The sequence below is a fragment of the Lissotriton helveticus genome, chromosome 5_1 (genome assembly GCF_964261635.1).
Source record: "Lissotriton helveticus chromosome 5_1, aLisHel1.1, whole genome shotgun sequence".
In the NCBI taxonomy this organism is placed as follows: Eukaryota; Metazoa; Chordata; class Amphibia; order Caudata; family Salamandridae; genus Lissotriton; species Lissotriton helveticus.
The window spans coordinates 992,384,362-992,401,213 of record NC_136065.1 but is presented as its reverse complement, the minus strand read 5'-3'; positions in this window follow the sequence as shown (position 1 = coordinate 992,401,213).

The following is a 16,852-nucleotide window of genomic DNA, read 5'->3' as shown; positions in this document are numbered from 1 at the left end:
CTTGCTGTGTGTCACGTGCTGCAGTGCTCAGACTAATAAAGTCAGCTTTCAGTGTCAGACGCAGTTGGGCTCTTTTATGTTGGAAAAGTTACGAGTGGCAGGATTTCCATTCCTGTCTTGCAGAGCCCGCCCTGCAGGGTCGGGGCCCCCGGTAAAATGGAACTCTTTTGGGAATATTCAAAGAGTGGGATGACTCGCTTCCTAACGCTGCCAGCCACATTTGGATTTCCTCGGCGACGTGGCAGTGTGTTTGAAGAAAGGGAGAGGAGAAGGGGGCTTCCTTTCTCCTGCAACTTCGCAACTGAAGCCTACCTCACGAATGCTGCAACTTTTTTAAGCACTTTGCCATGATGTTATAATGCACTGGGGAAAAGAATGCTATTTTAGCAGAAAAACTTCCACGAACATTAATATGGTGCATTCTGGAACCCGCAGTTGAACCGCTGCGGGACATGGTCCACTTGGAATAAATTAAAGGACACACCCTCCTATGATTAAGGCAATCAATGCTGAAACACGTCAGGACTTGCTGTGTGTCACGTGCTGCAGTGCTCAGACTAATAAAGTCAGCTTTCAGTGTCAGACGCAGTTGGGCTCTTTTATGTTGGAAAAATATATATATATATATATATATATATATATATATATATATATATATATATATATATATATATATATATATATATATATATATATATATATAAATACACCAATAACATAAAATCTAATATCAAATATTATATTATAAATTAAAACATTAAACTATTTAAAAGTCTTTCAAATTAAATGTTCAACTTCAGTGAATGTAACAGTAGATAAAGTGTTGGATAGTGGAGGAGTAAAAGTTGCTATTCCCACCCCAGTGTGTGCAACAGTAGGGAACGTGCTGGATAGAGAGTGGGTAAAAATGCCTAGCCACTCCAGTGAGTGCAACAGTAGGGACACTGCTGGATAGGAGAGGTGTACAAATTACTATGGGTCAAATGTACTATTCCCTTCTCAGTGTGTGCAACAGTAGGGAAAGTGCTGGATAGCAGAGGGGTAAAAATAACTATTACCACTCCAGTGTGTGCAACAGCAGGGAAAGTGCTGGATAGCAGAGGGGTAAAAATTACTATTCCTTCTCCAGTGAGTGCAACAGTAGGAAAAGGGCTTGATAGCAGAGAGGCAAAAATTACTAATCCCACTCCAGAGAGTGCAACAGTAGGGAAAGTGTTCGAAAGCGGAGGGGTAAAAATGACTATTCCCACTCCAGTGTGTGCAAAAGTAGAGAAAGTGCTGTAAAGCAGAGGGGTACAAATTACTATTCCCACTCCAGTGAGTGCAACAGTAGGGAAAGTGATGGACAGCAGAGGAGTAAAAATTACTGTTCCCACTCCAAAGAATGCAACAGTAGTGAAAGTGTTGGATAGCGGAGGGGTAAACATTACTATTCCCACTCTAGTGAGTGCAGCAGGAGGTAAAGTGTTTGATAGCGGAGGGGTAAAAATTACTATTCCCACTCCAGTGAGTGCAAGAGCAGGGAAAAATGTTGGGAAGCAGAGGGGAAAAATGACTATCCCCACTCCAATGAGAGCAACAGTGGAGAAATTGCGGGATACCGTAGTAAAATAAATTACTATTAACTCTGAAACACTTTAAAATATATATATAAACAAATCAAAAATAAAAAAAAAATTAATATTCAATATGTTTTTATTAAAATTAAATGTTGAAAAAACATATAAACAGGACACATATACCAATAGTAATTACATATAACAAACAAATACTATATATAATAAAATATTAAATACATTTACCAATAAATATTTATTTTAAAATGCAAATATTTACAAATAAATGAGTGACAAAATAAATATATTCATTTAATTTCCTAACACATAACACCACACCAATAATAAAACACTTCACATTTCTTCATTAAATGTATTTACATATTTTACATAATTAATAAACAATTTAAAAAACTCTTACTAATAAAATAATTATAAACATTAATCTACTACACAAACGTTAACACTATCATTTGCACAGCACAAACTAAATTAAACTATCAAATAATAAGACACATTTAAAACTTATCTTAAAATTACAATCAATTACTATTAACGACTAATAGTTACATTATTAAAATGTATTTAATACCTATCCTTTACCCTTTTTAAAAATAAATATAACCCAAAAATATTTTAAAATGGCCCAAAAAATGTATTTAATTAACATTAATTAACAACTATATATTAATTAAACACAAATTACTTCCCACCATTTACACCTAGAAACACCACAATACACACCTTAAAGTAATTACACAATTACCATAATTAATTAACAATGAAGTCATTAAATGTAATTAACAACCAATTATTAATTCATAAATGAAAATTATATTAATTCCAACCATTTACACCTACAAACACGACAACACACAACTAAAATAATTACAAAATTACCATAATTATTTTTCAATTAATTAATTAAATGTAATTAACAACCAATTTTTAATTCATAAATGAAAATTAAATTACTTCCCACAATTTATACCTACAAACACCACAAGATACATCTAAAATGAATTACATAATTCCCACAATTAATTAATAATTAATGAATTAAAATTCCTTAGCAACCAAATATTAATTAATTAATAATAAATTAAGTTACACATTTAAGTCTATAAAATATCAATAAAACAAATATTAATCAATACAAATGATTCAATAAATGTAAAATAATTAAATTCCTTCCCACCCTATTCCCCTATAAACCCACAACTGGTACAGAACTAAAAGTGAAAAATTAATATTAAAAAAATGAATATATTTGATATATTTAAATTATTTCCCACCCTAGTCCCCTATGACCCCACAACCTACTACAGAACTAAAAGCATAAAATTGATATTAAAAAATAATTAATACATTTAATATAATTAAATTACTTCCTACCCTATTCTTCTATAAAACCACAACCCACTACGAACTAAAAGCGCAAAATTCTAATATATTTTGTTTAATAACTGCTAAAAATTCAACACATATATTAAAAATACAAATAATTCTTAACACAAAAACATACATCACATGCATATAAAATATACACTAAAATACATAACAATAATAAAAAACGATATTCTTAACAACCATATTTTTGCAAACGATATTAAACACTTTGATGTTTTTAAAATCAATATTATTTACCTGAATTCGATATTCTTAACTTCGATATTCTTGCTGTCGATGTTTCTGACCCACAATATTTCCAACTAGATATTTGAGCACCTCAACATTTTCTACTCGATATTCTGAGCTCAAGTTAAAATCCCCTCTAGCACTTCGAATATCTTCCTCATAGTATGTCTTCTTTTTAAAATCTTTGTAATAATTTCTGTTCTCCCATATATCATACCTCCAGTGGAGCACTGATTCAGTGGGCTTTGAACGTGCCCTTTGAGACATTCTGACCTCTGTTTCCGGCCGATCGCTCTCAGCTCTCGCTGCCACTCTGCCTTCGCACGACGCACTGCGTATTATGCAACCAGGTGACACAACGCGGCAGACGCAAGCAGATGCGAGCAGCAGGGGCCGGGCGCGGCCAGGGAGAAGAACGCAGCGGGAAGGAAATTGAAACAGGGAAATTTTGATACACGACCTACGTCTCGTGAGGTATAGCGGCAAGGGAAAGTCGCGTGGGCCAGAAAAAGAAGCTAGTGCCCGCAGAGAAATGCAGGGGGCACCAATAGGAGCTGTGGTGGTACCAGAAATTACGATGTAGTGGCTGTAGTAGTGATGGTTGAGAGCGGAGAAGGCCTTGGAATAGAGGTAAGCAGAGGGCAATTGTCTGCACCCTAAATGGATGAAGAAATGCATATGCAGTAAAATGAGATTTCTACCCCAGACTTAAAGAGTGGATAGTGGTACTGGCGAAAAAGAGACTTAGGATATCCTGTGGGGGACTTGTGTCAGTAAAAAGCAAAACCTCAGAAGCAGTAGAATTGGGGCCTGAGGGTGAGAGAAGTAGGAAGTAAGAATAAAAAAATGGTGATGGGAAAAGCAAAAGTCCGTAAAGCCCCAAAAAATGCGAAAAAGAACAGGATTAATGTATCAGTGGCAGATGATGTGGGTGAAAATCGGAAAGAAAAAGGAGATATAAAAGGAGCCCAAAGTGACTCTGCCTGATGTAAAAAACCAGCATTAAGAAATGCCCAATCCTTGAACTTAACTCCGCAGTCATCGAAACCAGGGGGTACAAAAGGAGGCTCATCAGTTTCAAGCTCTATTAAAGATTTTTGGGGGAAACACTTCAAAGGGAAGTACTAGGTCGATAAGGAGTTGAGTGTCATTGTGGTTCTCCCAATACAAGTAGATCTGGTAGATTTGGACTTGGACCCCGCAAATCAAACCAATTTTAACATCTCAGGGATATCCTTGGACCCAAGGCTGTCCTCCTCGCCAAGTCTCTTCCAGCCGTCGATGGAACAAGAAAATGAGGAAGAGGGCGAAGAAGAAGCCTTAAGTAGCAAGGACCAGAGTATAAGGGACAATAATGCCACAAAGGACCAAATTAACGAGAAAGATGGAGTAGAGAGTTCTTTTGTTAAAGGGAATGATCTGCTACGCTCTTCAATGCATAGTCTAGAGGTCACTGGAATCTCGAGTGCCTCCATGCTTGAGGTTATGTTGATCCTCTAAAAAACCTTGCAGGCACTGTTAGAGGTGTCAGTGCTGAATAATGACATTTTAAAACCTGAAGGGGAACAGTTTAAGCAATGGTAGGAGAGCTGATACAAATTAAAGGTCTAAAGTCTGCTATCGTCAGGACAGTTGGAGGAGATCAGGAAAGGGCAAGTAGTGGGGAGGAAGTAGTTACATGGGATGCCTTATCACAGAAGGAGGAGCCCAATGTATATATATCTCAATACCCTATGATAGTAAGAAGATGGGGTGAAAGGAGGAATCACAAGCATTATTTCCCAAGATCAAGGTGGGGGGAGATTGCCCCTAGTAAAAGTGAAATTGCAAGGTGGTTGAGAAGAGGGAAGGGAATTGGGAAAGAATACGGGAGCTTAGGAAGGAACGAGACCCCAAGACTCAATAAGCAAAAGACCCCGGAAAAATAAATAACTCTCAGTTACCTAGAAGAACGGGTGAGGCTTGGCAAAGATTTAGGCAAAACAAAGAACAGTAAAGTTAACCTTAGAAAAACCCTGGGGGAGAAACATGGGGAAGACGTGAAAAGGAGGATGGGAAAGAAACCACAAACTGGACTTCGCAGTCCTAGGAGCAGCAATGACCTTAGGAAGAATGGTAAAGTGGGGGATTTTAATGGAAGAAGGGAGGACGACCTACTGGGGGGAACTCAGGGTTTAAGGTAGGAACGTATTCCTGACCTATGGGTTTTTCTAGAGCCGTCTGGTCAGGGCAAAAGTGGGGAAAAAAGCTAAGAAGCTAAACCCCCTAAACCGATCACAACTCCTTTTTTCCTTATCCAAATTTGCAAGCCTTGTAACATTGGCACAGATGATCTTAGAGAATTAGGGTTTGTTGCAAACAGCAAAGGGAGTGAAGTAACTAAGTTCCTCTTTTATTCAGCTTTAGTAAAAGCTGCATTAGAAAAAGCAGAATATGAGTTGCAAAAGGAGAGCATCAGATTGATAAAAATGGAGGAAATGCTGAAGGAAAAACAGGGGTTGCATTCCCTTATGAATCATGCAGGACTAGGAGTACGACAGATAAGATTGATTAATTCAAGTTGGGATAAGAAGGAAGAACACAAAATAACCATAACCGCTAAGGAAACAGCGAGACATGAAAGACATATGTTTGCTGGGAACAGATTCAGAGCCCTAGCACCCCCGAGTATGGGGAGGACGGGTACCAGAGTGAGGGCAGAACTATACGCAACAAGGGGCAAATATAGAGAGATGCCACTACAGATACATGTGGATTACCCAAAATGGCTTACAACCCGTACATCTGAAGAGCACATTGAAAAACTAAGGGCTGTCCAGCAGACTTTTCCCCTAGAAGAAATCTCAACCAAAAACGGTAATGCCTGGTTTGAAAACACAATAAGACAGCTGTTGGAAAGTCTAAGGGTAACATTTAAGGGGAATAAACCTGGGTTAGGAAGTAAAAATAGACCCCATAACAAAGATCGCCCCTGGGAATTAGGGTTTGTTGCAAACAGCAAAGGGAGTGAAGTAACTAAGTTCCTCTTTTATTCAGCTTTAGTAAAAGCTGCATTAGAAAAAGCAGAATATGAGTTGCAAAAGGAGAGCATCAGATTGATAAAAATGGAGGAAATGCTGAAGGAAAAACAGGGGTTGCATTCCCTTATGAATCATGCAGGACTAGGAGTACGACAGATAAGATTGATTAACGGGGAAGGGGAATAAACCTGGGTTAGGAAGTAAAAATAGACCCCATAACAAAGATCGCCCCTGGTTTGATGAGGAATGTCGTAAAGCCAAAGCACGTATTAGACAAAGTGAAAGAAGATTGAGAGCAAGGTGCAATATAGAATTATCACTGACCCTCCAGAAACTAAGGATAAAATACAAATCGTTAATTAGAAATAAAAATAGAGCCTATAAAGATAGTTGTTTGGCAAGTATGTTAGCTGTAATTGAGTCCAAAGATGTGAAAGGGTTTTGGAAGTTGGTCCGGTAGAATAACAGGATCCCTAGACTGCATGGTCGCCGAAGACAACTGGGTGGGCCACCTGGGAGAAATATATGGGAAATGGCCATTGCAAGAGAATGCAAATACAATAGTATGGACAGGAGTGAGGGATGACATAAAGGAACACTTCACCTCCAGTCATATTCAAAAAATAATAGTAAGTCTGAACCTCACTCAGGCTGCAGGCCAAGATAATCTGCTGGCAGTGATAATAATAACAAGACCTGAGTGGTGGGCAGAGTTTTTTGAAAAAATGTTTCAGGGGATCCTAAATTCAGGGATTATACCAGGAAACTGGAGAGGAGCAATTAAAGGCCAATCCATAAGAAGGGTGATTTAAAAGACCCAAAGAACTCTGGATTAATAAATCTCCTCGACATAGGAGAAACGGACGACCACTGTTTTGCTCTCTGGTCCATTGCGCTGAAGTCGATTGAACAGAGGGGAAGGTTGTTCTGCTGCTTCTGTGACTTCCGCGCAGCTTTTTATTTGGTGGACCGGGAACTGTTGTGTGGGAAACCTTGATTGGATATACTATCCCAAAGGATTTGTTAGGATTGATACAAGCTCTCCATACAAATAATTGGGCCCAGATAATTTTAGATGTAGAGGGAAGCTTATCTGAGAAAATTGAGATTGGTAATGAGCTGCGGCAGGGGTGTGTATTGGCCCCTCTGTTGTTTTCCTTGTACATAGCAGACTTGCCATTAACTCTAGTTAATGGAAATGGGGCAAGCCCGAAGCAAGATGGGACGCATATTGCATGCCTATTATATGTGGACGACCTTGTAATTTTGGATCAAACTGAAATTGGTCTGCAAAGCAAGTTAAACAGGTTCAATGAATATTGTCATTTGAAAAAGCTTGTTGTCAACATGGACAAGACAAAGATTTTAGGCTTTGGTCGAAGGAAAATTGGGTTCACTTGGTTCTTGGGTGCTGAGAAGCTAGAAAAGGTAGTAGAATATGAGTACCTGAGAATGTGGTTCATAAGAAGTTTGCGATGGCGTACCCACCTAGATGCACTAAAGCTGAGATCATTAGCATCGGTCTGTGGACTAAATAAATGTAATACGGCTTATGGCACGATGTCTGATAGACCGGTTTAAAAAGCTTACTCAGCTATGGTACCTCCAAAATTTTTGTATGGTGCAGAATTGCTCTATTTATGTGGCAAATATGGTTGGGATGCAGAGGACGGTAAAACTTTGAAAAATCTATTCTCATTGCCCAAGTCGTCATGGGTCCAGTCAGTGAGATTGGAATTGGGAATTAGCTTGTGTGGTGTATTAGCTTGTATGGCCCTACTTTGTTTCTGGTAGCACTTAGGAACGGGAGAGGATTTTAAAATTTCACAATGGTGCAAAAACGAGATTAAAAAGAGCTAATTAAATTGGGCAAACGAGATTAGAGCTACTATCACTAATGTATGTTGCTTGATGAAGGCTAAACTGTGCCCCAACACTTATCTGATAATGGTTGAGAAAAAGGAACTTAGGGTTCAGGGAAAAGAATATTCACGGGTACAGGACCAAGACTACCTCTTGAAAAAAAGGCTCAGTACACTTTATGGCCACTGGGTGGCAAAATGAACAGCACTTCCCTTACATTGATAGGCTACCTGAATGTCAACTAAGAAGAGAGGCTAAGAATTGGGGTGAATCCCTGCTACACAAACAATGGGATGAAAGGCTCTATGATAGACAATAAGGGAAAATGCACCTGCACTTTGGGAACCCCATGCAACATTTTTCATATATTAGTCAGAAGGTTTTAGATATTTGTATAGAGTTTTTACGGCCGATTTTTAAAAAGTATGATATTAAAAACAGGGCTCAGGCAGTAAGCCTTTTAACAGAAATGAGCTACTTAGATATAGCCTGTGCCATAGGGAAATTCATCCAAAAAGTTAAAGTATTTCTTAAGCGGGATTAGAACTGAAATGTTATACAATTTGATGTATTAGGTTATGGGCAAAGTTAAAAGGAAAGCTGAGTGTATAATATGAAATTTTATGATGTTTTAACAATGATTTGCGATTTTAGATGAATTTTTAATGTATTTTTAAAAATGTTTGAGGATCTTTGGTCTAAATAAACTTGAATTGAATTGAATTGAATTGAGACATCCTGGAAAGATAGGCATCCGCACGGCATTGGACAAGTTTCGTATATAACCTGAGGTAACACTATGTTCATTGATGATATTTAAAACCCTTGAACTGTATTACCTGGAAAAACCAATCATATTTAACCATCATCTGCAACCAACAGTAATTAAGGGTTATAGTTGCAACCCATGCTAGGGCTCAGAAGCAAAATAAAACTATAGGAGTCATAGTGGCAAACTTGTTTATTACTCTTATGCATGCAAACCTCTCTAGAAACATCTAAATTAGTTTGAATTGTGTTCACTGACAGGATTAAACATTTTCCCACAATACATTTTCTGATTATAATCAGGAAGCCATAAGCTTTTAATGTTGATTGTAAAAAAAAAAAACAGGTTCTATTGAAAGTTTTTTCCTCATATGACTAAGTACAAATGCAGAATTTCCTACAACTAGTTTCTTATAAATAGCACCTAATAAAAGAATGATAATATTACTATGACACCTCCCCTTACACAAAACCAATCTGGAAATTATTCTTAAAATAATGCTCCTCAGCCACTTGGCCGAACAATTCATTATTTGTTTTCATTTTAGAAAATTCAATAGCATGCATGCCTGAAATATGCATCCCAATCCACAGAGATATCAGACCACAAATGCTTATTAATCCATCAGAACATGCCACTCTCTTTCACAAAGTCATTTAATAATCACCGATCTTCCAAACTTAAGCTATTTAGCCCTTTTACGGTCACATAGGGCAAATTCATGCTCTATCTGAACAGATGGTTGACCTCATACTGGCGTTACACCATATGATAAGCTTTTTTTATTAAGAAAAAGATAATCAATTTCAGAATTGCTCTATGGTCAAAAACATAGGGGGTCATTATGATGGCTGACGGACCTGAGCCTGCTCTCCATCATAGCGGCAGTTGGCACCACCTGCCAGTCATGCGGCGGTCCCACCAACCAAATTACGATGCGCCCGCCAGTATGGCGGGCGCATGCCAGGGCTTTAATATTGCGTATGGTGCTGCTGGCTGCAGCACCGTTCGCAATGTTAAAACGTCATGCAGTGGGGATCTTGGGGGAGATGAGAAGATGTTTATAGGTGGATCGGAGAGTTCTGAAAGTGTGATACCTTTTCAGTTTATTAACAAGGTAATGAGGGCTATAGCCATTAAGGGTTTTGTGAACTAAACAGTTAATCTTGAATGTTATATGTTTTCTAACGGGGAGCCAGTGAAGAGCTCTCAAACAGGGAACTGAGGAGGATCAAGGGGGAAGATTTAGTACTAATCTGGCCGCCGTGTTTTGAAGGACCTGAAGCTTTAACTGCAACAGCAGCCAAACCTGTGTGTTTCCTTTCCCATCCAAGCATTTTTTTTTGCAATGGAGGAGAATGTATTCCCTTACAGGGAATCTTGTTCCCCTTCCCTCAAAACTTTTCCAATCCCCCTCCACCCACGACTAGCAACTGTTCCCATATTTCACACTTACCACCCTCTCAAATCAGATGTTAAATGTGAGTGGTAATTCTCCGGGAATAGGAACATTTGCAGAATTCTGTCCTGTCCTGTAAAACTAGGTCCATCTGATTATTCCCCATTCAAGCTGTATTAACTCATAAATGCCTGATACTGGTGAGGTGCTACTTCACAATAATGTTCACATCTTCAGTGTAGTTTGCGCCCTGCCAGTACTGTGCAACTTGTAATGAAGAACATGGAGAATAAAGAACGTTTTTTAGACTACAGGGGAGCCAAAGCCATGTTTAACCACAAATAACAAACACAGGACAAAGCCCATATATTTGTGGAGGCAAAAGTCTGAGTAAAGGTTCACCAAAGCACCACTCTATTACACTTTTCTATTGAATAATAATAGGATAAAAGGCTACAAGCAAATGAAACACAACACACACCAAAATAACTGCTACATAACTTTAAATGCCAGTCAATTCGAATATGATCATCCAGAAATGGAAGGTTGTACCTTCTTAAAAAGGCAAATAAGTGGCTGTTCATCTTTAAATTCCACATACCGTGATGGAAGATGCAATACATAAGGATGTTCTTCCATGCTAGCTTCCTGGCTATTAGAAAAACCTTCTTGTTGTTCACAAACGTCTTACTGTAGGCAATAAAGTACATTATGTTAGATACATTCCGTTGGTCGAAATGAACATTTACAGGTGGTTATCATTTGCGTTTTCACTTCAAACCTGCAATACATGAGTAAACAGAATCTAGACCCTTCTCTGATACATTCGGTCAGAACATTTAACATCCTAAGGATACTCTTGCATGTACAGTTATCTGATGTGGGGATTTTTTGCCAAGTCATTATCTATAACTCAGAAAGTTGAGGGGTCATTTAAAATGAAATCATAACTTCAAAGTATTAATTGGAAAACTGCACACAGTACTTAGAGATCCTTACCAGATAGACAGGAATCTTTCTGTCTTAAGTGCAGCCACCACTGTGGTATTTCCATTTAAGGCAGTGAAGCTTTCCTAAGCAGGCACTTTGTTTGGTGTACCCACTCAACAAAGTAGTTTTGGTTTTAAAGAAAAAAACTCCAAAAGCAGGAGCTTATTTTTTAAAAACAAAATATCAATGATTCTGACTTGCAGGAATGGTTCTCCATGTGCATGAGATTAATTGAGTGTTTTTTTATACCTGAGACAGCCTTTCAACATTTACGGTGCGATTCCGATCTCGCTCGTAAGTGCACCAAACGCGATCCGGCTGGAAAAAATATGAGCCGTATGCGTGTTTTCCGCCCGACTCATACAGCTGTACGAGCCAGCAAGTACGATGCGAACAACACAAAAATCACCGACCGAATCGTTTCCGGGCTTGAACCGCTCTGTACGTCTCGGCCGTACGCAAACCGTGCCATGGAATGGATGAGATTTGCGACCGAGCCAGTACGATGCACGGTTCAGACAGCCGGTTCGAGCCGAACTTTCCGGCTCCCAAAACATCCGGGAAATTGCCTTTGGGGGTTTGCGTCAGACCTCTTGTCACCCGCAGCCTTATGACTCAGACACAGGGGGGGAGCCTAGGGTCTCCCCAACACAGGCACGTATGGTGCGGATGGCACCGATGCGTACCCACTGTAGGGGGTGCCTTTGTGCGAGCCGTGCCCATTCAGTCAATGGGAGCCCATGTACGTGTCGTACGACCGGCTCCCATTGACTTCTATGGGAGTCCGACCGAACCGAGGCCGGCAGCATATGGCCACATAGTACTCGCGCGGTCGAACTGCAGGAGCCCGGCTCGGTCGGAAAACACTCCGGATCCGGCTCGGTCTGAGTGCTTTCCGACCCAGATCAGAATCGGGCCCATAGTGTTCTCATGAAGAGAAATTTAGTGAAGATCACCCTGTCATAAATCAACAGGATAACTACCACAATGACCCAAAGGGCCCTGCAGTAGATGGGCCATCAAATCGGAGGTATCTGACAGTGAAACAAGCTGAGGGACCACCATCGGAAAACCAGACTCTAAATACTCAAACTAAAAGAATGTTTTTTCTACGGATATTGTACACTTAAACTAACTGTTTAGACATTGATTTATCATTTTGTAACAACTAAGCCGGCTCCTATTAGGAGCCCCATAATAAATTGCAAAGCATATTCAGCCTAATTGCATTTTTATAATAATCTTTCATTTTGGGAATCAGATTAATTTCTTGTAGTAAATGGAAATCAGACTGCATCTTCTATGTATTGGTCATAATAAATGTATTCTTTTGCATCGGATTATTCAGTACACATTTAAGAAGACGTTTGTATCTCTTGATTTAAAGTGATACTAACCTATGAAGTTAAACCTATATCCATACACCTAGTTCCTCTCTCTCTTCCTTTTCCCATTGCACTTTACCCATCCCAATTATGTTGAGAAAGCCATCGTAGTGTCCCATTAAATCCAGCTCCCACAATGATTGTCCTGGATGGCAAATCCTTGGCCATGACTTACCCCTTTCTCTGCATTGGAGGCACGCCCTCTCAGCCTTCAAACAGAAATATAACAATACAATTCTCATAACTTACAACAATAATCAATATTAAATCATACCCTCATCTACCACTCTCTCCCAGCTTAAATTCAGGAATACAGTTCCCTATTACATCTGCTGTCTTGGCATTTTTGTAGTTAACATCAGAAAACCAATATAGTCTATTTTGTGGTAACATAAAATGTAGCCAGAGCATTCACCAGAACAATTGCCTCTATTAAACAAGTTTAGGGAAATGAATAAATGTGAATAAAGGTACCAAAATTAGGTCTTTGACAAGGGGCTCTATGAAATATTCTTTTTTTGAGATTCAGTTGTTCCCCACTGAAAATTGTGTGACTAATAATCTTACTCTAAAGAGTGTCTTGGTACACATTAACTTTGCTATAGGTTGGAAATTCCATTAGACAGAAATCATATGGTCGAGACTATCTTTTGATATTCTCAGTCCTTGTTTAAATGTGTTTTATGTCTCCTTGAACAAGAATGTTCCTTTCAGTAGACATCTTATCCTCTGCACTGAATTTTATGCTCACAACTCTGGGCATTATTTAATGAACTTCCACTCTACTGTTCAGTACCATGATTTCTGACAATGTGGATCTATACATTTTCATGATCTCCTGGTCCACTAAAGAAAATTAGAAGTGTGCCACGCAGATATTTACACTCCATCATTTTGTAGGTATGGGGCCCATATGATAACTCAAAGTGTGAGGATATGGGGACATTTTTTCAGTATATATTTGTTTTACTGTTTTTTTGTTTTTAATTTATCATTGTTTCTACACATGAAAGGATTCGGGAAAATCACTGCTATGCCATTTGCTGTGGCGTTGCCAAACTACTGCTTTGCATACCCTGATGGCAACTATCCAATAGAATAGCACAAATATAAAAAAAACATAATACATCCTTTGGAGATATTTCTGAAAGCAAACAAAATGAAGGAGGATGTGATGTACACTTTAAAAGAAGATCTCTAAAAGTATTGTGAATCACTGTATTTCTTTATCAATGCAAGGATAATGATTCAATCTTTCTTTATAAGAGAATAGTGTATTGCCTGTATTGATTTGTGGTTGACTTCCTCTCAAGATTTACTTTGGCCTGCCTGTCAAATTGACCCACACTGTAACGTCCAATTAATTATTATCTGAATTATTACTAAAGTAATCTGGAAATGCAATTGTTTGAGTATTTCCCAGGTTCATTGTGGTATTTTCATGATTGTGTTTTGAAAATGCGACACTTTTGCAGAATTAACCACCGCATTACATGAACCAAACTTGCTCAGCATGTTTGCCTTCTCTTATTCAATTTTGTATGCTTCATCTGTGTTTTACCCTTTGTATGCTCTGTGATTTTGGCGCTTACATTGTTTCTCCATAAGCACTCTCTACATGGCAATGTTCATCCTGTCTATTTAGACCAGTGTATTTGGAGAATGCACTACTTTCCAGTGGCCTTGGGCTTCTTTGCATTGATTGTATTGAATATCAGGATTTCTCGTGAATTTTCTGCAGTAAAGTACTCATTGATGTAATCCCACAAAGTGATCCTTAGTGTGTATGATTCATACTGTAGGGCATATGACAACAGGAAGCTGTTAAACAAATAAAAAATACAACAATGGAGATAAACTGCTGTTAAGGGAATAATACAAAAACTTTAAGGAATCCGTTTTGAGTATGTTTACAACCATAATTAGATATAGACAGAGAAGTGCAATTATTTTGTTTTCAATAGAACAGGAAAGGAAGAAAAGAAAAATAAGGAGAGGGAGAAAGAAACGAAGCAAGAAAAGAAGGGAGGGAGAGATAGAGAATGGAAGGAAAGAAGTGATGGTTAGTTAGATGGAGCAAATACAAACGCGAGGCAGTTAGGTAGCAAGGTATAAGGACAAGGAGAGAACAAAGGAAACAATAAAAATGACATAAAAGTGTAAACAAAATAATTGTACATTTATATATAATATGAAGGAAACCCAAATTATATTCATCATTTCTGTGACTGCAAACCGACACCTCATCTGCAAACGTGATTTTCCTTTGGTATATTCCTTTCATAATTCATGAGCAGGCAACTTTTGTGCATTGGTTTTGTATCCTTTTCATGTCTGAAAAGAACTATTGCCCAGATTTAATAACATTTTGCTTCATGGTTGCATCACTCTTTGGCACAGCCAAAACGCAAAATGCTAGTCCATATTTGCAAAGCCACGCAAGGGCCAATTTGCGTGGCTGTGTAAAGAAGAAATGTAAATGCAACACAGTGGCTTGCAGTGCGTTAGGTTACATTTAAACTTGGGTAGCATTCCATGTGTGGTGCATGGGCTTTCCCTTGCATTCACCAATGGATTTTTGCACATTCCTCGATTTACTAAAGCTAGTATCCTGGGAATTTGTCAAAATGCTACATCTTCTCCAGTGAGGCATAAGGAAGAGAAATATCATTATTTCTCCTTGTTAATTCCTCTTTCAACGTGTGCTGCAGCACACCTTGAAAGAAGAAAATGCATCTATGGATTTTTTTCATGCAGGAAGGTGTCCCTTGCACAAAAACAATCCAGCCCGATACAATGGTGCATGGGTGCCTACTTTGGCAAATGGTGCGTCAGCGCAAGGAGAGAGCTCAAATGCTCCATATCTTTGTAAATATATAGTAGTTCAGCTCTGTCCCTTTCAGTCTGCTTGCTGCCCTGCATTGTGTGAAATATTCGTAAATAAACTCCTACCTACCTGAAGAAACCAGCATTCAAGAAACTCCTTGCTGTGTGCAGAGGAATCCCGAGCTGGCCAGCTCCAGGCCTGGAGGAGGCCCGGGCAGATCATTCACTAGAACACAAAGCAATCCAACGCTAATGTCTCTCTCACCATTACCGGTGTAATCTGATTTCTCGCCGCCCCATCTATTTGATCAGAAGGAGAACAACACCGCGCCGCTGTTGGCAGGGGCGCGGAAATCACGGGGGACACTTCAAATTCTTTAGCTCAGCGCGTGGTAGTGGCTGCCCAAATACTTCTCACGACGCAGTGGATTCCCACAAGCTGCCAATGCTTCTTTATTGAAAACAGCAACCAGGGGAGAGCCCCCTGTGGCCTGACTCCCGGTTCATGTTATCGTGTAAGCGTTTTATCTTCGACGCCTTTTCGTTCGCGGCGCATTTAATTGAAAATTTCCTTTTTTTACCATTTTAACATTCCTACCATGTGGCCTTTACCTTATTTTTACATTTTCAGCCCATTTCCTTTCCAGCCCATAAGCAGAGATCGGGCAGCCAGGAAAAGACAGAGTGTGCTGGCATGTATCATTACATTCTCAAGATGGCATATTTACTGCTCTTGCCAGCAGGGTCGTGCTTCTGTCCTAGTAAATGTAGTGGAGTATGAAAAAGGCAATTACATCTCACTGGGTGACCTTTTAACAGCCGTGACTACCTCCCATCTATACATAATTATTATAGGTGTAGATTACCACGTATTACAATCTCCCCCAGCCTGCTTCCATTCACATCACATTTAGGCGCGATTGTCACCAGCGTTAGAAACGAACGGTAACCCCCGAAATCTGAGCAAAAAAAAAAAAAGAGTTGGGGAAAGTGAGAGCAACGAATGTCAGGCTCTCAAGTCATCCTAATAAAAACACAGCAAATAAGATGTCGCCCTGTTTGTATTCATTATCAGTTCTTACATGCTCCGACTATTGCATTAAACATTAGACAGCCTCTGATGCCTGCTTAACAGTTTAATTCCCTCCTCAGTATTCAGGCTGTCATAATAAAATCAGTGAAGCACACAAAGTCAAATAAGAGCGCGGGGAGGCAGTGAGCATGTAGCACGCGGCATTGTCAGCGCGCGCCATCCGCTCCGCACTACTTACAGGCGCCGAGCGCAGCATATGCTGTGGAGTGACACACAAATTCAATCTCGCTCTCCACTGCCGGGGCCAGCCTATCTCTCCCGCGCAGGGCGAGGGTGGCACACATGCACCGCGGCGATAGCAGCCCCTTCAAAA